At 42.0% G+C, this 24,380-nt stretch overlaps 1 protein-coding gene across 3 annotated transcripts in view; it reads right to left on the reverse strand.

The window, feature by feature from the left end:
* FGD4 (FYVE, RhoGEF and PH domain containing 4) overlaps positions 1-24,380 on the reverse strand; it is a 106,237-nt gene that overhangs the window by 78,073 nt on the left and 3,784 nt on the right. The window contains exon 1 of one of the 3 annotated variants that reach the window (XM_083572320.1): positions 15,537-15,635. The exons of the other annotated variants lie outside the window; for them this stretch is intronic. The gene's annotated coding sequence lies outside the window, so the exon portion shown is untranslated. Of the gene's footprint in view, positions 1-15,536; positions 15,636-24,380 lie in introns of those variants that run through there. 3 annotated transcript variants of the gene reach the window in all.

Raw genomic sequence — 24,380 nt, forward strand, 5'->3', positions numbered from 1 at the left:
TACAGCCCATATTTAAAAATTTACAAACTTCAGTCTGTGGATCACTGAATGTCACTGGTTTTAGCATAAAGGAAAAAAAGGAGGGCGGTGGGGAGAAAAGCCCTGTGTGCTGACATGCCAGTAGCATTTCTTTTTACAATTCAAATGTGTTTACACACATTTCTTCTTAAGACAAATTGCTCTGGCAATTCAGTTTTAAACACTAAAATGCACAAGTACATATAAACCCAGTGAAACAACCAGCAGCACCTCTTCTGTTCAGAGACACCAAGAGTGCCTCCAGATGGCCCTCTGTGCTATGCAACGGTTGTTTTTCCTACACCAGGTATGGTAGGAAAAGCAAATGTTTCTCTTATATATCATCTGCTGCAGAGGTTTTCAACCTTTCAGAGTCCATGGCTCCCTTGACCAAGTACATTCTTTCTGCGGCTCCCCTGTGGGGAAACGTGCTCAAAGCCTCACAAGCCCAGTTATGTCACCCCTTGTCTGCAAAGCCGGCAGCCCCTTCACCTCTTTTCAAACACCCTCTCTTGTAGAGTGTTCCATCAGCCTCCTCTCCCCTGGCCAGCCCCAGAGGCACCATTCACCTGGGGAGCTTGTAGCCAGGGCTGCTGCAACAAACAGCAGCAGAAGCCTTTGGAAGGCGGAGACACAAGAGGGCATCAGTTGGAGAGAGGGAAGGAAAGAGGGACAGTGTCTGGTGTCGCCTGTAGCAGCCCTGACCATCATTCAAGGGACCCCAGGGTGCCACAGCACACTGGTTGAAAACCAAATGGTCTACAGTGGGCAGGCAGTTTCCAATTCCTATGTTGCCAGTAAAGATCTCTTTGTAAAGCGGCACCTTAACTAATAATTTCCTGAGGTTCACTCCACTTCCCTTTTTCAAAATCCGCTTTGCCTCCTGATATGTAACCCTCCTCTTTTGTGCCACCTCTAAGGGAAACAGAAGGCGAGGGCTTTGCTTTTGTTTCCACTGATGAAATTTGGGGATTTATGGGAGATCACCCACCATTATCTTTCTCTACCTAGTTTCTTTTTTTCTATATCCTCGCCCACCCCCTGCACAGTGACTTGTGCATACTTTCACTTTCACCCCTCATCACCCCTGGCTGTTTTGCCATCAATATAAAGGTAAAGGGACCCCTGACCATTAGGTCCAGTCGTGACTGACTCTGGGGTTGCGGCGCTCATCTCGCTTTATTGGCCGAGGGAGCCGGCGTACAGCTTCTGGGTCATGTGGCCAGCATGACGAAGCCGCTTCTGGCGAACCAGAGCAGCGCACGGAAATGCCGTTTACCTTCCTGCCGGAGTGGTACCTATTTATCTACTTGCACTTGGATGTGCTTTCGAACTGCTAGGTTGGCAGGAGCAGGGACCGAGCAACAGGAGCTCACCCTGTCGCGGGGATTCGAACCGCCGACCTTCTGATTGGCAAGTCCTGGGCTCTGTGGTTTAACCCACAGTGCCACCCGCGTCCCAACGCCATCAATATAGCCCCTACCTAAATGTTGCTAAAAATGCAAGTGAAAATGGGCATGTTGTGGCTGCCTCCAGTTGTGGTTCCAGGCTGGCACTCATTTCCTAAGAAATGTTCGCCTGCCTTTCTTGGGAGCCTGTGTGGTGTAGTGGTTAGAGTGCTGGACTAAGACCTGGTAGACTGGGGGTCCCAGACCCACTCCATCAGGAGGTTCACTGGGTCATTCACTGTCTCTCAGCCTAACCCATCTCACATGGGTCTTGTGAGGATAAAATGTGGCGAGAGAGAACCATGTATGCCTTCTTAGCTCTTTGGTGGAAAGGTGGTATATTAATATAATGTTTCTTTGAAAATCCTATGTTTCATGAAATTTTATTTATTATGCAAATAAGAAATCAAGTCAGATGAGGGAGCTTTCTTAGCACCCAAGAGGAAATAGGAGCCTTCCATCAGGTTGGGGACTACAACTGCTTTCAGGGAATGCAACGTCTTCCTGCATTGCAGGGGGTTGGACTAGATGACCCTCATGGTCCCTTCCAACTCTACTATTCTGTGATTCCATGCTATAGCATGATTCCCTCAATGAGCTTCGTTTCAGCAAGGCCCCTCATCCTCTCCTCCCATATGGCTGGGGCAGAAACAAAAGAAGTAGCCGGAGGGTACAGGCAGGCACCAGGGTCAAAGGACAAGTAACTGCTGCTGCGGCAAGGGGTGTGGGAGAAAGGGGAAGGGGAGGGGAAAGAGGGAAGCAGCCAACTTTCTGGATTGAAACTATAAAAAATAAAAAGTAAACACGTTTCAGTACATTGCTCTGGCAGGGCAGGTGTTTCCCAACTGGGCAAGCAGGGGAAAAATCGATGTGAGGAGGAACAATGGAGGGGGAGGGGAAGAGGAAAAGAGGATGTAAAGAGGCACAGCACTCAGCCAATGAAATACAACAGCGCACATCAAAGCCACTTCTTAAAACATGGGGCTTCTTTTAGGAAAGGGGAGGGAATAGCACTAAAAGCCGTGCACGCCTGTGAAGATTGCGAGAACAAAAGAGAAGTGCAAACATTGGGTTTGGAGAGCTTCCAGGACATTTGAGTAAGATCAGTGCAGGCAACAAAAATATCGACCTTGCGAAGATGAGGAAACTAGGGGTTCCTACTAAATGAGTTTTAGTTCACTCGGTACATTTTCTGTACCAAAGAGCAGCCCTGGCCACTATCAGAAACACATTCAAGGTATGCTAACTAATACCTATAAAGCCCTAAATGATGTAGGAACTATCTTTTTAAAGGTCACTTCTCCCTATAAGCAGGCTTCCTGGGTCGCTAGAGCTGCAGGAGAAGCCATTCTGAAGGGATTGCCACAAAATATAGCTCATTGAGTCAGGGTAGGGTCTTCTCTGTAGTGGCACCTGGCTATGGAATTCCATCATTGTATGATTTTCTGCACCTTCTGCAAGCATCTCTTCACTAAGGTTTTTAGGGCTGACTGATTTGGTTTTGGTCAGCTTTAACTAAGGAATGCCCATACATATGATTGGGTTTGACAAATAAACTGCAAACCTTACTACAAAATGGTCTCAATCTAGCAAACATGGCCTGAAGATTACTTGCCTCCGTCACACATTCTTCAGATGCTCCTGTGTGGAGCCAAATTCATTTGCGATGTTAATTCATGAATGCAATGTACAAAGAATTTGATGACAAAAATAAGTCTAGTGGAATCCTCCTTCAAAGCAGGATTTTATTCTGATTATTTGGATGCCTGAAACACCAAGAATGGGAAAAAGCCTAGCTGCATGCTCAAAAGACCTCCAATGTGTCTCAGATAATTTCCAGTTCTCTTGGAAAGCAAGATTATTTACTGCAGTAATAAGGCCGCCAGTAAATCTTCAGCTGAGCTATGCTACTGGACAGCTGGTACTGAAACATGTCAACAAGCAGGGTACTATAGTAAACACAGCTTTTCTTTGTTTTGCTTTAAAGGGCAGGGGAAGTATCACAAATATCTGCCCAGTTTATCCCTTTTTAATTTCTTGTCTGCAACTGAACTCTGCACCGCAAGCATACCAATCAACTTGCCTGAGAGATAATTTTGCTTCCTGAAATAAAGACTAAGCAAAAATCCACAGACAAACATCTGTACAGTGGACACTTCAAATGCAACCATATGGTGGCTGCTCCACATTTCAGCTTTTGTGTGCAACAACCTGCCACCACAAAATCTCACACACGGCCACATGTTCCTCAGGTGGCACAAAGAAAGAGTCCTGGATCTTTGTGGTTAGCTGCTGCACATGAATGAACACAGCTGCCTCCATATGGCTGCTTTTCAAGCAAACACCAGCACTCCCTTCTTCATATTCCTCCTTTAGATAAGGGAAGCGGGGGATTTGTAAGCGCTTGTGACTGTTTACTTTGCTACAAAGCTGGAAGGATTTTTTGTTCTTTCAGAAGTAGCTAACACAGTGCCCTCCAGATGCTGCCGTAGTATCATCATCCCTGAACAATGGTTTAACTGGCTGTGGCAGTTGTAGTTCCCAACACTTCTGGAAGGTACCACGTTGGTTCTCTTCGCCCTGTGAACTCATTCCAGAGCAAGGCAGTCACATACATGCTTAACAATACTGAGCAATATTTCAAAGGAAATAATGTATAGTACACTGGAAAATAAATTATTTGGTCTGCTTTATATGTTACAGTTTAGCTTAACAAAGCCAGCATATAATTTGAGGAGAAACAAACAGGTAGGTTCTCTCTCTCTTACTTCAGGCTTAGTACATAGCAGGAAGACATTCAACCAAACATAGAGAGGAAAAAAGCCCTCAGGGCTATACAGCCAATCAGAGTACAGGGCTACTTCAGCAAACATCCCACCACTCTGCCTGGTTGCTAACATACACCTCCAGTTGTCCCCTTCTTGGTTAGTTGGCCTTAACAGAATTTACCCTTTAGTTGCACACAGTAAGATATCTGTTGCTGCACCCCAATGCATTTTCCACAGGGAATTCCCAACGGTCAAAGCTTACTGCTGAATGCTCCTGTGTAGATTTTACCTTTGTAAATTATGAAAGGAGATGACCTTTGTGGAAGAAGAGTTGCTTTTGAAACATGGCACCATTATTTATTTTGTCACAAGAACACTGGTCAGGAATCCACTGCATAGGTTATACAACATGAATACATTAGCAGAAGAAACGTATTATGCTACACTTGAAGGATATGTTTCTGTGTATCAGATTCCTATGTATAATGTGGTCTATATAGACTACTAAGCAAAGAAATCATTTCAGCAAACTACATGGAATTTATTTTCAAGTAATGCATTTACACTGGAGAGTTAATGAAGTGCCCAGATATAGATTTCCTACTCAGAGACTGTCACAGCATCCAGTACAATAATCTTAGCAGCACATTGGAGTTATACGCTACACAACTTGCATTTTTCTTTTCTTTTTTTGTCAAGAGTTTTACTAACAAGGAACATTTGCAGAACCCAAGCATATAAAATAAGAGAAAGATTAACATTTGGAAAGCAATGATAAAGTCTAGTCATTGCAATAGATTAAACTCACCAGAGAAGCCATCATCTCAGAAAATTTGCTCAGAAAAGAATGTGTTAATGTTTAACCTCAGTTCTTTCCCCTTAGCCAACTTCCTGTTCGTATCTTAAATGCTAACACATCTATCTAGTGCAGGGGATGAAAAGTTTAAAAATTAAAGACCTAGCAGTGTCTCACTTCCTTTGTGGCTTTTAAGGCTAAAAGAAATGAGTAACAGTATTGTCTATCAAAAAAATATTCCTTTGAAACTTCAAGTGTTATTTATAAAACTGTTTAAACCTAATCTTAAAGGTAAAGAGACCTCTGACCATTAGGTCCAGTCGCAGACGACTCTGGGGTTGTGTCGCTCATCTCGCTTTACTGGCTGAGGGAGCCGGCGTACAGCTTCCGGGTCATGTGGCGAACCAGAGCAGTGCACAGAAACTCCATTTACCTTCCCACCGGAGTGGTACCTATTTATCTACTTGCACTTTGACGTGTTTTCAAACTGCTAGTTGGCAAGAGCAGGGACCAAGCAACGGGAGCTTACCCTGTTGCGGGGATTCGAACTGCCGACCTTCTGATCGGCAAGCCCTAGGCTCTGTGGTTTAGACCACAGCACCACCTGTGGCCCTAATATTAGGGGCAAACAAAGTTTAAGATCTGTGTGCTACAACCAGGATAGTGGAGTATTAATTAAATTCAGCCATTCCCTCTTCCATGCCCAAACAGTAGTAGACTAGCACCATGAGAGCCTTCATATTGCCAGTCAGCAGTGTGGCAGGAAGATGCTCAGGGAGGGGTACACACACACACACACACACAAAATGAAAGGCTATTTTCAAGGACTGGAAAAGGCAAGCAGACCTAACAAGTAATAGGTAATGACTACTTTGCAGAGCATGAATATTTATCCCATAGCTCAAGCACTAGACTTCTATCATAATGTCCATTTTTCTTGGTGTTGTTAGACCAGGCAAAGACGATTTTTATTATGTATTGCTTTCTCCAATTAGATACAGCCAATTCTAACACTGGATACTAGAAAACTGAAGGAAATGAAAGCTTTTGACTACAGTCATTTCACGCAGTGGAGGCATAGAACAGTCAGTAATGACCCTACTACAGATTTCCTCCACTGACCTCTATTGGTTGAAAAGATTTAGTGCAAGTTAAAGAGGAGCATATTCCTACATTGTTTCAGTAAATAATACAACACAGTAAGACGCAGAATAACATGTTTCTTCAGTAGTTCTAAACCTCCTGGCTAGGTGCTCTCTTCTTTCGTATACTTTTTCAAGAAAGCTATACAGTATAGGCATATCATTTATGAATCGCTTCCCATGAAGCATGTTGAAGAGATTTCACAACACACTAAGATATTTACCATGCTTCATAATTCTGTGTTCCACTACTGGTTTTTGCATCTTTCATATAAAACTATCCGGTACAACAGCAGCAGCAGCAACAGCACAGAAGTGACAATAATACCCATTTTCTGTGGCAGCCATCCTACTTGAAGTCTTAATGATTCATCTATTGTGAGAGTGGCATGCAATTAAATCATTTGTTTTGCACATATCTGCATACCACGTAAACACTAGAGCAGTTTCTACGCAGTTAACAAAACCATAACCAAGAACAAGTAATGAGAATTAAGAGAGGGGTTTTTTTGCTGATAATAATTGAATGTTAATAGACCTTTGGAATTGTTAATTTAAAAACAAAACCCATTTTGCTGAAAACTATGGTGTTTTCTTTTCTTTCTTTTTTTTGGTAGTAGCAAAATATAACATTTTCCTGCTGTCACAACATGTATTGGAAATTGTTAGTTCTGTGACTACAGGCTGCATTAGCTAACAGCACTCAACAAACACTGCTTGATAATACTGATAGAATTTTTGATCAATAACATGGATAGAACCATAGGATGACATTACTGAGTACTGCCACCGTCCTACATAATTTGTGACAAATAAAACTCACTGAGAACATGCACTAGACAAGGTAGAACTGAATCAAAGACATTAATTAGAAATCCTCCCCGCACCCTATTAAGATAAGCAGCCAGCAGCACAGAATGGCTTTAAATATGTTAAATTTCCAGATCACTAAAGAAGCACACTGACCCAACAAGCCACTACTTGCTGAGATTCAACAGCACACTAACATGAAGCAACGGAAGTACTGATCAATCCAAAAGATATGCAACTGTATTTTTCAAGCTCGTATTTTAAGATTTTTCAAGTTCAGGTGGTTTCTATCTAAAACATGAGGAAGGATAGCATTTGCCTTCAAACGCTTAGGTATTTTATTTTTATTTTTTTAAAATAACATTAACAAATCTGCAGGGATATGAATATTATGAGCTAAATTGCCAGACATTTCACAAATTAAGTTCTATTTGATACAGAGTCAATATCTCATCCTCGTGGAGGATAAAGCTATCAAGGGCAGGGGTCTGCAACCCGCGGCTCCGGAGCCACATGTGGCTCTTTTACACCTTTGCCGTGGCTCCGGGGCGGATACTAGCGAGGGGAGGAGGCGCACTGTGCGCCCCGACACTCCCCACTGTGGCGGGCGCTGTACTGGCTGTGACGTCGCATGGGGGCAGTGCGTGCGTTAGTCACGCACCGTCCCAGCGTCACCTTCCCGGTTTTGCGGCTCCCAGTTGTTTTTTCTTTGGAAACGGGACCAAGTGGCTCTTTTTGTCTTAAAGGTTGCAGACCCCTGATCAAGGGCTACTAGCTATAGCAGCTATGCTCTGCCTCCACAGTCTGAGACAACAATGCTCCTGAATACAAGTTGCTGGAAATCAACAGGAGGCGAGAGTGCTCTTGTGCTAAGGTACCGCTTGTGGGTTTCCCACAAGCTTCTGGCTGGCGTTGGCCACTGTGAGAACAGGATGCCGGACTAGGTAGGCTATTGGCCTGATCCAGCAGGCTCTTATGGTGTTCCACCTGCTTTGTTAAAAGGCAAGAATGCAGAATTTATCTTAAAGGTTTGGGGCCACATGGGAAGAATCACATTCATGCAAGCCTTCTCTGCTCCCCAATCCTGGGTTTAGTTCTTTCCATTCAATTCTACTCCTGTACTCGTGGGTTCTGAATTCTTCCTTTATGAGAGCACCATGGAACGGAACCAAAGAAGAAAAGAGGCCACTCCCGCTATAAATAATAAATAAATATCTAAAAAATAGATCTCAAAGGTAAAGGTAAAGGACCCCGACAGTTAAGTCCAGTCACAAACGACTCTGGGGTTGCGGCGCTCATCTCACTTTACTGGCCGAGGGAGCCGGCATTTGTCCACAGACAGTTTTTCTGGGTCATGTGGCCAGCATGACTAAGCCGCTTCTGGCGAAACCAGAGCAGCACACAGAAACGCCATTTACCTTCCTGCCAGAGTGGTACCCACTTGCACTTTGATGTGCTTTCAAACTGCTAGGTTGGCAAGAGCTGGGACCGAGCAACGGGAGCTCACCCTGTCGCAGGGATTCGAACCACTGACCTTCTGATCGGCAAGCCCAAGCAAATCAATCAATGCATCAAAGTTTCATGAATTTTGTCACCTTAAACATATGGCCACTTGAGACCTGAAGAGTAGTAGAGTTCTTCTACTCACCCCTAAAATTCATTTAATATACAGATGATAGGAAACTAAGATGGGCCTTGAATTGTTAAAATGATTAAGAATACCCTAGAGTTCAAACCCTGTACATAAGCCACTTAGCTATACACAAATATATTAGCTGTATTCAGTCTAAACCGATGTATGCAAAAATTTGACTCTTTGCCATTTTGAAATGAATTTTCATTTGAACAGATGAGCTCCAAAGTAAAAATTAATTGGGTATGGTGCAACAAATTTATCAGTTATTTCAAATCCCTTTGCTACTGCACTTAAGCAGGCTTTTGTTAGAAAGCAGAAAGCTGCCTAGCAACCTCATATTAGTAACATTGTTCAAAGTATATTTGAGATGAAACCACCTACTCACAAATTACATACTTTAGCCATGAGGGAAGAAAATCAATGGACACTCGTTAAATAAACTCAGCAATCATCTTTTGGGAATGTTGCTGAAGAGTCTATGAGTAAATTGTTTTCTTAGAAACGATCAGCTGCTGAAGAAAATTGATTCAACACTGTAGAGGACAGTCTTGCGGCATCTTAAAGACTAACATATTGTGGTATGTGCTTTCGTAGACTAGAGTTCAGTTCATCATGATACGGAAGGGGGGGCATGTCTTCTTCACCTTCTTCTTCGCTACAATATATCAATTTATTTCCAATTGTCAATGTCAAAAGGGACTAAAATCTATAAAATTCATAGAAAATCAACGTGCCAATTTGCTCAATTTCTCTAGGACTCCATCACACCTCCCCTGTCCTCCATAATCCCTCAAGCAAGGTGTCAAGACCCTAATCCTGTCAAATCACTCTGCCAAGCCTTTCCTCCAGGAAATGCCAGTACATGGACCATTGTCTTCTCATCAGGATGTGCTTATCTGCGCATATCTCCAGCTCTGCATATTCCCCCCTCCCTCCTCCATATGTTAATCCTGTGTAACCCAACCTCTTCTTAATGTATTCATGATGTAATCTGTGTAACCCAACCTCTCTTTAATGTATTCATGATGTAACTGGGATGTATTTTGCACTGTATTCTGGGACATGGAGGGAAGTTTCAAAAGTTTATGTCACCCCTTTCTCGCTGTTCAATCTCGCCTTGAACCTGTTGCGCAATAAACTTGGGTCTTCTGCAGCTTGCTCCTGTCTCCGGCTGAGCTCATTTTTCTCCGCAGGGACCCGCGGACTTAGTCCGACGAGCTGGGTGGCTGAGCAGCCTCGCACCCAGATTTTTACCGTAACAATCAGATGTTAGACTCCTTCTGTTTTATCAGGAGGAGACCAACATGATTACAGTAGTACCTCGGGTTAAGAACTTAATTTGTTCTGGAGGTCCGTTCTTAACCTGAAACTGTTCTTAACCTGAAGCACCACTTTAGCTAATGTGGCATCCTGCTGCTGCCACCACGTGATTTCTGTTCTCATCCTGCAGCAAAGTTCTTAACCTGAGGTACTATTTCTGGGTTTGTGGTGTCTGTAACCTGAAGCGTCTGTAACCTGAGGTACCACTGTGTTTATCTTTTGGACAGTTTCCAGGTGATTTGAGGGACAAAACAAAAGACGCTGAATCACTATTGGAATTTAGAAGAAGAGTTTGGATTTGATACCCCGCCTTTCACTCCCTTTAAGGAGTCTCAAAGCGGCTAACAATCTCCTTTCCCTTCCTTCCCCACAACAAACACTCTGTGAGGTGAGTGGGGCTGAGAGACTTCAAAGAAGTGTGACTGGCCCAAGGTCACCCAGCAGCTGCATGTGGAGAAGCGGAGACGCGAACCCGGTTCCCCAGATTACAAGACTACTGCTCTTAACCACTACACCACACTGGCTCTGTATCTCCTTCTAAGGCTTATAGGCAAGAAAGCAGAATCCAAATTCATCCCAATGTGATAATTTAGCAGAGCAATATATATGGAATGTCACTACAGTGGTACCTCAGGTTACATACGCTTCAGGTTACATACGCTTCAGGTTACAGACTCCGCTAACCCAGAAATATTACCTCAGGTTAAGAACTTTGTTTCAGGATGAGAACAGAAATCGTGCTCCGGCAGCGCTGCGGGAGCTGGAGGCCCCATTAGCTAAAGTGGTGCTTCAGGTTAAGAACAGTTTCAGGTTAAGAACGGACCTCCAGTACTTAACCCGAGGTACCAGTATATTGGCTCAGCCCCCAATAAACTGGGGAAATCGCGTCTGTGCAGATGCAGATGCTGGAAATCGTGCATGCGCGATGTGGCCCACGGAGGGATCTCTGCTGAAGTGAACCGGCCCAGGCAAGGTAAACCTTGTCAACCCCTGGTTTATTCCATCCAACTCTACAATTCTATGATTCTATGTTCTTGTTCAGATCAAGAATGTAGATTTGCGCCCCAACAGTTAGATTTGGTACATAGGCCTTTTTTCTTGCCTTTCAGAATCTTAACAAATGAAGGGGGGTGGGGGGTGAGAACACACTTGCAGAAGGGTAGTCATATCCTTTATTTTTTATTTCATGCTAAACTTCTTCCCTTCCCATGGAAATAAAACTATCAGCATAACTGACAGAGGGGGTTCTCTCTAATCCAAGCAAATTTTATTCACTCAAACAGCAAGAAGAAGAAGAAGAAGGAGGAGGAGGAGGAGGAGGAGGAGGAGGAGGAGGAGGAGGAGGGAAACGACAACAACAACAGAGAAATGGGAATATCTTCAAGGGTTAGAGAACAATTATGTGTATGGCTACTTAGGAGCAACACAAGTTCAATGGGACTTACTCCTGGATACATGTATAGTACTGCAGCTCAATAACTGTGAAATCCTCCACAAAAAAAGCTCAAGAACTCTGGGCAATCTCCCCCCATTTATTTTTAGTCCCCCAAAATAGGGGGGTGTCTTATACATGGGGGCGTGTTATACATGGAAAAGTACGGTAATTTGAATTTGCATTCAATAGTTCCTTGTTGGCAGTCACTAACGACACACAATTACAAGTCACCAGAGCAGTTCATTTACAGGTATCTATCATACACTGAGAAATAAATATTTTTTAAAGCCAATAATTTAGAAGGGAAAAAATCCCCACCTTCTACCTGAGGAATTCATTTTACATAAGCCTATCAGGATATCTTCAGAAAAAACAGAACTAGCTTTGCAAGTTTTGTAGTAACTACCAGCTATCTGATATGCAGTGAAACTTTTACAAGCTATACCTAAACAAGTAATGCCAACTTTCACTTTACAAAGAGATGTAAACTGCAAGTACCAATGATGGCTTATTAGGGGAGAAATTAAAAACATTCTCGCAGCAGAGAAATTAGGATCAACTAAAAAAAAAAAAGGTTGAGTGAGCCAACATTCGAATTCATTATAATTATTCATAGGGCATAGAAGAGAGAGGGAATCAAGATGATGATTCAGGGCACAATGACAAAATATTACTCTGCAGTTTGCAATAGCATGCGGGAGAGCTATTATGCAGTCGCATGCACACTTAGCGTGGGAGTTGAGCTCCACTGAAACAGAGTAGAACTAACTTCCGAAGCCAACATGCATAGAATTCAGCTATTAATTACGTTAGGGCAATGCTTGGAGAAAGACCTCAAGTTTCCACAAGGTTACTCGCACAAAGACAATGATAACAAAGATATCCCCTTAAGTATCTTTGATAAGGTTTAAACAGGAAGGTGAGGTAATAAATGATAAAGCATCTGCTCAACAGGAGATATACGGTATATTAATCCTACTTTCCTATTTCTGGTGGAATTTAATTTTCTTTCTGCTGCTTAGGTCATTTTTAGTTGAAAGTGAATTTATTTTTAAATGTGCGCTTGCCTGCACTGCAAGATATGAAGCAACCAGGTATTCAGAGACTCTCCTCCGAAGCTGCTCCGGGCACCTACTGCAGCCATGAAGCCTCCTCAAGGTCAGAGAGAGGCGACAGGTAAGATGGGAGAGAGCTTGAGTCAGGGGACAGCGGCAAGAAATAACCTATAATTCACTATGAGATTTCACAGATTTACCTACTAAATTCCGTATCAGAATCTAGACACAGAATTCCATTATTTCACATTCATGTGGATTTTAGACTTTTCTACACTGCAGATTATTACTCACACTTAAAAGCAACAGCACAGCTTTGCACTGTAAGGCAAGAATCAAACATGTAAATATTGAATCCTAGCATTTAGTTAAAGCAGGTACAATCTTCACTATGACTAATTTTTTAATCTGGCACTTCCCAAGATATCATCCACCAGGAGTAGTTTTACAAATGCAGCAATGGTTTGTGAAAACTGGTAAACAAGTAAGGTGAGTTTGTAGTGAGTGGGGTAATATTATAAATATATAGTATTTAATATTATAAATATATAATACTAATATATAATATTGGTAGTGGGTGGCTCCACACAGCACAGAATTACTTATAGTACTCAGGTACAAAAACAAATGCCATCAGCTTTCAGTATAATATACCCCTATTAAATACATTTATTACTAAGCAGAAATTTGTTGTTGTTGTTGTTGTTTAGTCGTGTCCAACTCTTCGTGACCCCATGGACCAGAGCACGCCAGGCACTCCTGTCTTCCACTGCCTCCCACAGTTTGGTCAAACTCATGCTGGTAGCTTCGAGAACACTGTCCAACCATCTCGTCCTCTGTCATCCCCTTCTCCTTGTGCCCTCAGTCTTTCCCAACATCAGGGTCTTTTCCAGAGTGTCTTCTCTTCTCATGAGGTGGCCAAAGTATTGGAGCCTCAGCTTCAGGATCTGTCCTTCCAGTGAGCACTCAGGACTGATTTCCTTAAGAATGAATAGGTTTGATCTTCTTGCAGTCCATGGGACTCTCAAGAGTCTCCTCCAGCACCATAATTCAAGAGCATCAATTCTTCGGCGATCAGCCTTCTTTATGGTCCAGCTCTCACTTCCATACATCACTACTGGGAAAACCATAGCTTTAAATATATGGACCTTTGTCAGCAAGGTGATGTCTCTGCTTTTTAAGATGCTGTCTAGGTTTGTCATTGCTTTTCTCCCAAGAAGCAGGCATCTTTTAATTTTGTGACTGCTGTCACCATTTGCAGTGATCATGGAGCCCAAGAAAGTAAAATCTCTCACTGCCTCATTTCTTCCCCTTCTATTTGCCAGGAGGTTATGGGACCAGTGGCCATGATCTTAGTTTTTTTGATGTTGAGCTTCAGACCATATTTTGCGCTCTCCTCTTTCACCCTCATTAAAAGGTTCTTTAATTCCTCTTCACTTTCTGCCATCAAGGCTGTGTCATCTGCATATCTGAGGTTGTTGATATTTCTTCTAGCAATCTTAATTCCGGCTTGGGATTCATCCAGTCTAGCCTTTCAAATGATAAATTCTGCATATAAGTTAAATAAGCAGGGAGACAATATACAGCCTTGTCGTACTCCTTTCCCAATTTTGAACCCATCAGTTGTTCCATATCCAGTTCTAACTGTAGTTTCTTGTCCCACATAGAGATTTCTCAGGAGACAAATGAGGTAATCAGACACTCCCATTTCTTTAAGAACTTGCCATAGTTTGCTGTGGTCGACACAGTCAAAGGTTTGCACTTCTGGGAGTTCTCAGTCCACATACTGCTTAAGCCTGCCTTGTAGAATTTTAAGCATAACCTTGGTAGCATGTGAAATGAGCACAGTTGTGCAGTAGTTGGAGCATTCTACATGGAATAAATTTACATAAACCTGAATATATTATCCACTTACATGTGTGCAGAACAACCCTGAAGACCAGAGTTGAAGTTCTGTCCTTCTACCAAAGCAGAGAGTGCGCTGAAAGTATGTTTTAACACCATCAATTTCTAAAATAAATATAGAAAATACAGAACTTTTAAAAAGTAAACAAGAGCACATTATTTCTATCCAATTTAGTTTATCCTTTCAGAAACTAGAGATGCCAGGAAAAGCAGCTTCTTAGCATTAGCACAAAAGTAGCACTTCACAGGCTAACAGGAAGAACATACCGTAATTTGTTTTGGCAGTCAGTTGTATCTGTATAACACTATTGGAGCAATTTGCTTGATTCCTAGAAATCTGTAATCTCTCAAACAAATCTGTATACAACCCTAAGAGGAAAAGCATACATTAATGCTTTGGGAGACTGCTGTTTCATTTCTAACAACCTGTATACTAAAAAAGTGATTTTCAGGGATGTGAACTGTATGGACCTATTCTTAATCTCTCTCTCTGACCTTGCTTATCTTTGCAACACCCTTGGATTTGTTATTACTGTGTGTTTCTGTTCTCCGTCTGTTTGCAGTTACTCAGGGCTAGAGGCTACCATAATACCGTGCTCAGTGACAATAAACATTCAAACACCAAACTCAAACACATAATATGGATCAGAAATGTTTTGCAATATCAAAACAATTTTTTTCCATAACGTTTCCATAGTTCCATAGTTAGTAGCCATCAATAGCCCTTTCATTCATTAATTTGTCCAGTCCTCTTTTAAAGCTATCTAGGTCAGCAGCCATCAGAAACTTCTCCATGGTCTCAAGGGCTAGAATCTGCCATCTCATGAAAAATAAGCCTGCTGAAATGCTCAGGAGTTCAGAGACTATTCCTTATATCAGGGGTCAGCAAACTTTTTCAGCAGGGGGCCAGTCCACTGTCCCTCAGACCTTGTGGGGGGCCGGACTATTTTTTTTGGGGGGGGAATGAATTCCTATGCCCCACAAATAACCCAGAGATGCATTTTAAATAAAAGGGCACATTCTACTCATGTAAAAACACGCTGATTCCTGGATCGTCTCTGGGATTTAGAAGGATCTGGCCCCTGGGCCTTAAGTTTGCCTACCCATGCCTTATATCAAGCTAGAAAGGCAAATAGCACTCCCCACAGTCTTAAATCACAGCTGTGCATGCTAGCATAGTGGCACAAGTTAAGGAAATCATACCTTTCGTAGGCTCAGCTGTAGTGGAAGTAGGTTCTTCATTTGCACACCTCTTTGCTGCATGTAGCAGGCAGATACTGGTCCTTTGCTCCAAGGTGAAGGCTAACTGCCTGCCCTTTACTGTTACATTCAACAAAGGGGAAATGCACACCCGGAACACACAAATCACATGTTCCTCAGATAACTAATCTAAATAGTACTTGGATTACGTAGCAGATGGAGGGGGTGTAACGAACTTAATTTATTACAAACAAGCAATAAAAAGTCTGACAAAGGGCTGTTTAACAAAGACTGATGATGGAGAAAGCAGGAAGTGACTTTAGAATCTATGGGGGACTTCTGAGCTCTCTGTTACCCATTACTTGGAACTATCACTTTTAAAATCATTCCCTCTTTTATCAAGTGGTGTGTCCACAAGTGGACAGTCTTAAATGGAAAGGGAGCTCTACCAATGATAGATGTTCCTACATTTGCAGGGAAGTTGTAGTGGTGAGAATGATCAACTCCAGGAATGTTTTATATGGCTTTTCTATCCAAGTTATGTATTTCTTACATATCAAAACTTTGTTATTTTTGCTACCAAAATCTCTGCATGTGTTTGCAACAGGTAATGACTACTCTTTAGCCATTTCACAAGTCATGCTCTGGCATAACAAAGGTCAATAAATCTGAAGATAAATTGTTTCTATTGGATTTCTCTTGAAATGTTTGACTTGTACCCACAGATGGGCAGCCAAATATCATCAGTCAAATCTTGATCTAATTATCTGCTAAGATCGTTCTCACGTTACTTCATATTGACAAAACCCGTAAAGTACTGCATCACAAGGTCCATTTACTTCAGACCTTTAAAAATGCCACATGCTGCAGCATAAATAATTATGTGGTTTTTTAAGCATTCAGACAAGTTAGACAGGTTATCCTCATCGGAGAAATGCTAATGAATCTCTGTTAATATGGAGCCTAAAGGAAATACAAGCATGATTGAGCTTGAAGCCTGATTTATATACAACAGAATGCCACAACCTTGTTCACTTCAACTAAACCGAAAATACTCCACAAGCATAAACTGTATAGTGTTTTTTTAAAAGATATGTATTTTTAAAAGTTAATACTAACATAATTATATCTTACTATCTCTCATGCAATACACATGAGGCATCTGATCAAGGCCTGTATTTTAAAAATGAGCTTAAAGATGTTTTTATGCCAGGCAGAAGACCAGCTGGCTTTGGCAGATGTTTATCCTCCTGGACAAAGGCCCCCCTGATTTATTTATAGCAGGAGCCAAAATTCTCAAAGTTGTAAAAAGGGAATTACAGGCTGGGAGCAAAGGTTACTAGGTTACTGACCCTACAGAATACAATCAAGCTGCAAAAGCACTAATTAAGAGTTGGTAAATAGTAGGATTCATTGTTTAACAAAATATAATACCATGTGTCTCCCATTAGAGACTTGAGCCACAGGTTAAAGGGCAAGAGCTAATGGGAAAAGCAGCTGGCCAGGAAAGGGGGGTGTAGAAAATTGGCTTCCAGGTGGAGAGGTCAAAATTAGAAACAGAGCTTTTGGAACCCAGTACTAAAAATTTGTCAAGAATGTATAACTTGCTGTTGAAATGGAATACACAGGATGAGACGGTTAAATCAGCTATGATTAAATGGGCACAAGATATCGGTCATGACATTATGTTTGCTGACTGGGAACAGTTATGGACCACCGGTATAAAGTTTACGGCATGTAATGCCTTAAGAGAAAACATTATGAAAATGATCTATAGGTGGTACATGACCCCAGTCAAGCTTGCAAAAATTTACCACACGCCCAATAATAAATGTTGGAAATGTAAGGAAACTGAAGGCACCTTTTACCACCTTTGGTGGACGTGCCCAAGGATTAAGGTCTTCTGGGAAATGATTTATAATGAAATGAAGAAGGTGCTTAAATGCACATTTGTGAAGAAACCAGAAGCCTTTCTCCTGGGCATGGTGGGCCAATTGGTATCAAGGAAAGATAGGATGTTTTTTATGTATGCTACAACAGCAGCAAGAGTACTTCTAGCAAAGTACTGGAAGACACAAGAACTACCCACACTGGAAGAATGGCAGACCAAGGTGATTGACTACATGGGATTGGCGGAGATGACTGGCAGAATCCGTGACCAAGGGAGAGAGACGGTGGAAGAAGATTGGAAGAAATTTAAAGTTTATCTCAAGAACTGTTGCAAAATTAATGAGTGCTAAAATGTTTTGGGTCAGGTAAAACAGAATTGCGGGGAAAAATAAATGGATATGAGAAAAAGGATTTAAAGGGGAAAAAAGTGTTATAAGTTGACATTGGGGCTTGCTGGAAAACTTCAAAACAGGGATGCAGAAAGGGGAGGTATGAGGAAGTCGATGAAAGAAGGTTTAGGAAAAAAATGTGAAGAAATTATATGTGTTTATATGTTTGTTTGTTTTTGTATTGTTTTGTATTGTCTATTATTAAGTGTTAAAAAACCAATAAAAATTCTATAAAAAAAAAGGAAAGGGGGGTGTAAACTGAAGAAGTTTTACTCTGAAAAGGCCTTTGCTTCTAAAAATCTATATATGTTATGTATGAAATATATTGGCTTAAATGTAATTATGCAAAGGATTTAGAAAGTAAGAAATGTTAGATTCTTATGTTAGATTCTTATTTCATTGATGGTGTGTGAGAATGTGAACCCAAGATCTCTGATCTCTGTTTAAGATAAAAATTTAAAACCATTAAGCATCGGTTTTGGAGGGCAATAGGGCAAGAAGGGCAAGAGGTGATCTGGTAATTAAGGTGCCTTGTTGAGGCAAATGTAAGATATATGGCTACTTGTTTGCCATTTATAGATAGAAGGAAATATAGCTCTTTGTCTCCCATAAAAGGTAATAGGAAATGGGTGTATCTTTTATGATTGGTTCTAGCAAACAGCCAATAGGAATTTCAACCAGGCTGATTGGACAGAGGCAGCCAAAGGAGGAGCAAGGGGGCTGGGCTGAGGAAATATAAGTGCTGGCCATCAGGGCTGGAGTGGGCAGAGCTTTGGTAACCATATACCACTGTGTCTCTCATTTATTTGTCTGACAAATAAATTATTATTTTAATTTCTCTATTGCTGCGTTGAATATTTCATTCCAGCTAAGCGTTAACCATAAGCAAGGTGCTACACACATACAAGACTCATTTGATAATTGAGGTTAATTGTACTAAATTCAGGAGAAAATACTTGGGTGAGGCTCTCTCAAAATGACACCTGCAAGAAGCAGGGTTGAACATTTTCTTGATTATAATTAGCACATGTTATTGAAGGGAACCAAGTGACTGGACATTTGTACTGTTTATAGTTTCTCCCCTGTCTAATCCACTTTGCTGTGTTGATTTCTCAGAAGACCTGTTTGCCCAGATCCTGCTACAACACAACAATATGGGGAAAAACCTCCTTTACTCTTCTAGAAGTGTGCTGTCATACTTCTGGCAATAAGGGGCATCATATTATATTTCTACTCTATCCGGAATGTATTTCTCTCTCATGGAATGAGTTGGTTCAGGTACAAAAAAACAACAGTAAATTTAGAATACCAGAACAGCGGATGGTTTCATACAGCTTAGCAGCCAATTACAGCAACATTTAGTTCTTTGTTCCATTGGAGTGGTAAGATTTCCAATCTCCGCTCAACCTTTCTTGCCTTTTCCATTGCTCTTGTTTGACAGTTTTATTTCTGTGCCCTTTTCTCTACTTGCTTCCAACCGTAATCCACTTAATGCTCTATTTCTCTCAGCCTTTGTGCTGTTTGTAGCACCAGACCACAAAGCCTGAAACAGTTCTTTTAAATGCCTCTTTGGTGTATCCCTCTCTCTCTTAGTCCCAGCTTTCCCCTTTTTACTTGTGGCATGTAACTTCTCACTATACTCTCATGCTTTTCCGCCTTCCTGGAATCCCCATCTCACCCTCTCAACTTATCTTTAAAATGAAATAAAACAATGTTATCAACCACCCTTCTCTGAAGGGCATGGTTTCCCCATTTCCAACACCACACACACACACACCAGGCTGAGAGAACATGACTGGAACAAGGTCTACACCACACAGGTTCCAACTAGCATCTACATATAGGAATAGCAAATTTCTTAAACCAAAAAGCTGCAACCCGCCCCCCCAAAAAAACTCATGCTCAAGGACTAGCTTTATCAACCTCCACTACCATTGGTGCACCATCCACCAAGTTTAATGGAGCAACATTCCTAACATATGCAAAAATACTGGGCAATTTCCCAACCTATACTAATTGAAATTGCCCTGTGTCGTTAATTGTTATGAAACTCTTGCCATAATTCTTGGAGCAACAGACAAAGCCCCTGAAGCGCAGTTACCAAAACAAACCCCCCACAACCTACCCATCTTTGCTGTACTTTTCCATCCTTAAAAAAGAAAGGAGGGGGAAACTGGAGAGGGAGGGCACTTTACCCTGATTAAATGCACACTAGAACCCCTGCTGCAGCAGGTACTGTGTTTATTTCGTTAATAAAATTCAGATTCCAACTGATTGTAAAAGCAGCAACAACCTCAAAAGCGATTTGCCATGGTTCACAACTTAAAAGAAAAACTGCCCACAACATGGAAAAACTCCAAGCAGTGTGCTGTCTCTCCCCAGGAGTCTGCAATAGCTCAGCTGGTAGAGCATAAGACTCTTAATCTCAGGGTTGTGGGTTTGAGCCCCACACTGGGCAAAAGATTCCTTCATTGCAGGGGGCTGGGCTAGATGACCCTTGTGTTCCCTTCCAACTCTACTATTGATTCTATGAGCCAAGTTCTGCCCAACATGCTAATTTTGTACATGCAAAAACTTGTGTGTAGAGAAGCATTCACTTATGCAAATTTCCATCTGAAGCATGAACTGGTGTAGCTCAGAGACAGATTTCCATCTCAGATAGATGCAGGATCCAGATCTATAACTGGTCAGGATGTTCACAGCTCTGCCTCTCCAGGCAGCTAAGGACAGATAAACCAGGAATGCACTGCACTGAATATAAAGGAGCTGCTGGGAGCACTAACAAATCTAGTGAGTCACTGTTCCATTGTTCTCAGTACTGACAGAGGCCTGTTTCTGCAATGCCAGGAAAAAGCTTCTGAATGAGAGGTGAGCTTGCCTAGCTGCTGGGCATCAATGCTTTGCATTTGTTCAGTGGAGACACAGTTCATTCCTGTCAGAAGACCTCAGCATGTTTTGCAAGGCACAGAGGAATGAGAATCACACACTTGTCACTGAAAGTTGACAATTCTGACAAATATACCTATCCCACTGCCTAGAATGCACCCTTACCAAGAAGACTGAAGCCACTGATTTGGAGTAGAGCACCAGGCTGCTGGGAGATCAACATTCATGCTGTGGCCCCTCTGGTTGCAGCAGCTCAGTGTTTCAGAGTCACCAAGATAACTGAAGAGGCTGCCCCAATATACCAAAGGACCCATACATGGACAGGCCATGCATTAGATTTGGCGTTTCTTCCCCAGGACTGGTGAGCAGTGGAGGAGTTTAAAGCTCCACTGCTAGAAAGAACATTAACTGGGTAACATTCAATATTCTGGTGGCTTCTGGTCCATGCAGAAATGTGTGCCAATTTACGTGGTCTGCTACCCCAAAATGGGATGAAGCCAATTGATTTTAATCAGTAATATGGTAGCTGATGTCATCAGTTGCCTTGCTGGAGCTGCAATGGGTCGCTGGAAGTCAACACCTTCCTGGACAGTTGTGACCACAGCTCTCAAATACTTGTCACTGCTTTCTAAAAATCATGGTAGCAGGAACTCATGAAGCAATTTGATTATACTGTATTGGTGTCTATACCAACTCTGGAATGGCCATTCCTTCTGCAACTGCAAATGCCAGTAATTGATGTTCAGTGGAACAGACTGCCACAAGAGGTGGTGGACTCTCCTTCCTTGGAGGTTTCTAAGCAGAGTTTGGATGGCTAGCTGTCACATATGATCTGAGATTCCTGCATTGCAGGGAGTTGGACTAGATGACCCTCGGAGTCCCTTCCAAATAAGGATGCTTATCCCTATGAACAACAAAAAGATGCATCCAATTCAATGTGGTTGGGTGAATAGTAAAAAGATGGAGATGATCATCTAAATATGCAGGATGCTTTTGTACAACAATCTCCCTTTCTGAAATAAGGCAAATTCCTTTAAAGCCAAAGGTTACAAGAGGTCTGGATTCAAGCCATATGTCACAATTCTGCCAATATTAACCATAAGCCCTGTTCATTTAAAGAGATGTTTAAGTGCATGATCCCACACCAAAATCCATACAATATACATTGGCAGAATCCTATGAACGTGATAATCCAAATCTACAGAAATTTGCTTTAAATGACTTTTCAGTCTCTATTTGGACAGTAATTTACTTCCAGCTCCACAGAATATTTTTACAGAGCTTACTGGACACCACAACATTGATTGATTGATTGATTGATTGATTGATTGATCTTCTGACCAGTGCAAAAGCACCACTCAGTATGTTATAGGACTATTGAATGGTCAGCTCTTCCTGGTAGGTATTATATGAACTTGTCAATTTAGTAGTTGTTTGGGTAAATGTTAATAGCTCAAATTATAAAAGCAGAAAATTAAAACTTCTCCAAAAACACAAAATCGGAAGTAAGAAACTAGAACTTTTAGCTGTATGAGCGGAAATAGACTCTAGAAAACATGGAGAAGCTGCAACCTTTGAAGAGAGTCTTTTTCATAGTTGTTTATAACGCATAAGTTCCTTATAAGATACCGTATTTTTCCCTCTATTACACGCAGATTTTTTCTCCTAAAAAGTAAGGGGAAATGTCTGTGCGTGTTATAGAGCGAATGTGTGGTCCCTGGAGCTGAGAAGCGTGAGTGAAGGCAAAAATCAGGCAAATATCAAATCGTCCGGAGAAGGGAGGAAAGAGGAAGCTGCGGCTTTCCTGCATTCTGCCTCAGGGTCTTACTGCCCACCCGCTTCTGTTTCCTTACTGTGTTTGCTCAGACGGAACAAAGAGCAGAGAAAACCCCTCCCCTCCAGGCAAGCAGAGTGGAAAACAGATTCCTCTCCGTGCGTCTGGGACTCGAAGGCAACATGCAGGTTGGAGGGGGGGGGAGAGAGAGAGCTGGTTGGCTTGGGGGGGGGGGACTTTTGCCTTCCTTTCCTCCCTCCGGTAAAACCCCTCTCCTGCATTCTTAGCCAGCTGCTTCTCTGCACACCCCTCTCCTTGTCGCTTCTATGTTTTTCCTTCCCTCCCTACTTAAAACGTGGTTCCAATCACGGATCCACATGGATCCTCAGGATCTTTGCATTGAGTCACCCCAAATTCACCATCAGATCACATAGCAATGATCTGATGCAAAAACAGGGCTGCAATGCTGCAAAAACATGGTTACAAAGCACGGATCCACATGGATCCTCAGGATCTTTGCATTGGGTCACCCCAAATTCACCATCAGATCACATAGTATGTCCATGGCTACAGCCTGCACCAAAAAAATCATGCACCCACTGTTTCCTGGGGCTGCAATGGTGCAAAAACGTGGTTACAAAGCATGGATCCAGATGGATCCTCAGGATCTTTGCATTGAGTCACCCCAAATTCACCATCAGATCACATAGCATGTCCATGGCTACAGCCTGCACCAAAAAAATCACACACCCACTGTTGCCTGGGGCTGCAATGGTGCAAAAACGTGGTTACAAAGCATGGATCCACATGGATCCTCAGGATCTTTGCATTGGGCTACCTCAAACTCACCGTCAAATCACATGTCTGTGGCCGCAGCATGAAGCACAAAAATGATACATCCACTGTTTCATTCAGAATTTTTTTTTCTTGTTTTCCTCCTCTAAAAACTATGTGCGTGTTATGGTCAGGTGCGTGTTATCGAGCGAAAAATACGGTATATTAACTCCATGCTGCAATGTTCTGTTTCACTTCAGGCAGCAATCTGAAGAACTGTGCAAAGGAGGATACAGTATTTTTCTTATAACTTATCCTGCTTGGGTTAACTCAGCTGGCAGAGCTCGAGACTGTTAATCTAGGGTTGTGTGTCCAAGTCCCATGTTGGGCAAAAAATTCCTGCATTGCAGGGGGTTGAGCCTCGTGGTCCCCTTCCAACTCTACAATTCTATGATATATTGCATGTTACTATAGAATATATGTATTTCTTTCTGTTGCATGATGCTTTTTATTATAAAATTTTATCAAGGACTATCTTTTGGAAAATGTATTTTACACATACACCACATTCAGCTCAGTCATTCTTTGCATTAACCAATACAAGAACAAAATTACTCATCAATGTGTTTCAGTCAAGAGCACAGCAGTGAGTAGCAAATCATTCCCAGCAGGACAGCTTGTGCCCAAAGGTATTTATTCTCGTCACTGCAGTGGTGGAGAGGGATGGAGGGGGAGGTTAATTCACACCAGTTTATGTACTTACTTTAGAGCTTCCAATTTCATATCATAAAACATGAACAAGCTCAACACTGTATTACTGAAGTAACAAATTAGTCTACGGAAAGCTTTCACAAATAGATAGCAACAACAATAAGAAACATTAGATAAACACAGCAACAAATGAAGAACAAATGCAGCTTTTCTTGCCGCTTTTTCCCATGCTGCAGGAAGCACTGAACTGAATACAGATAGTCTTCTGGTTCCCTTTGCAGAGGGGTATCACTGCAGTAGCTGATGCTTATAGGCAATAGAGAGAATCCACTGCAGACAGGGGAAACAGCATTTCAGGCAAATCTGCTCCACTGAGCTGTGGTCCCTATTGTTTAAAAGTCCTACTAGCAATTTTGTTTATAA

The sequence above is a fragment of the Podarcis filfolensis genome (assembly GCF_964270895.1).
Source record: "Podarcis filfolensis genome assembly, chromosome: 10".
Lineage (NCBI taxonomy): Eukaryota > Metazoa > Chordata > Lepidosauria > Squamata > Lacertidae > Podarcis > Podarcis filfolensis.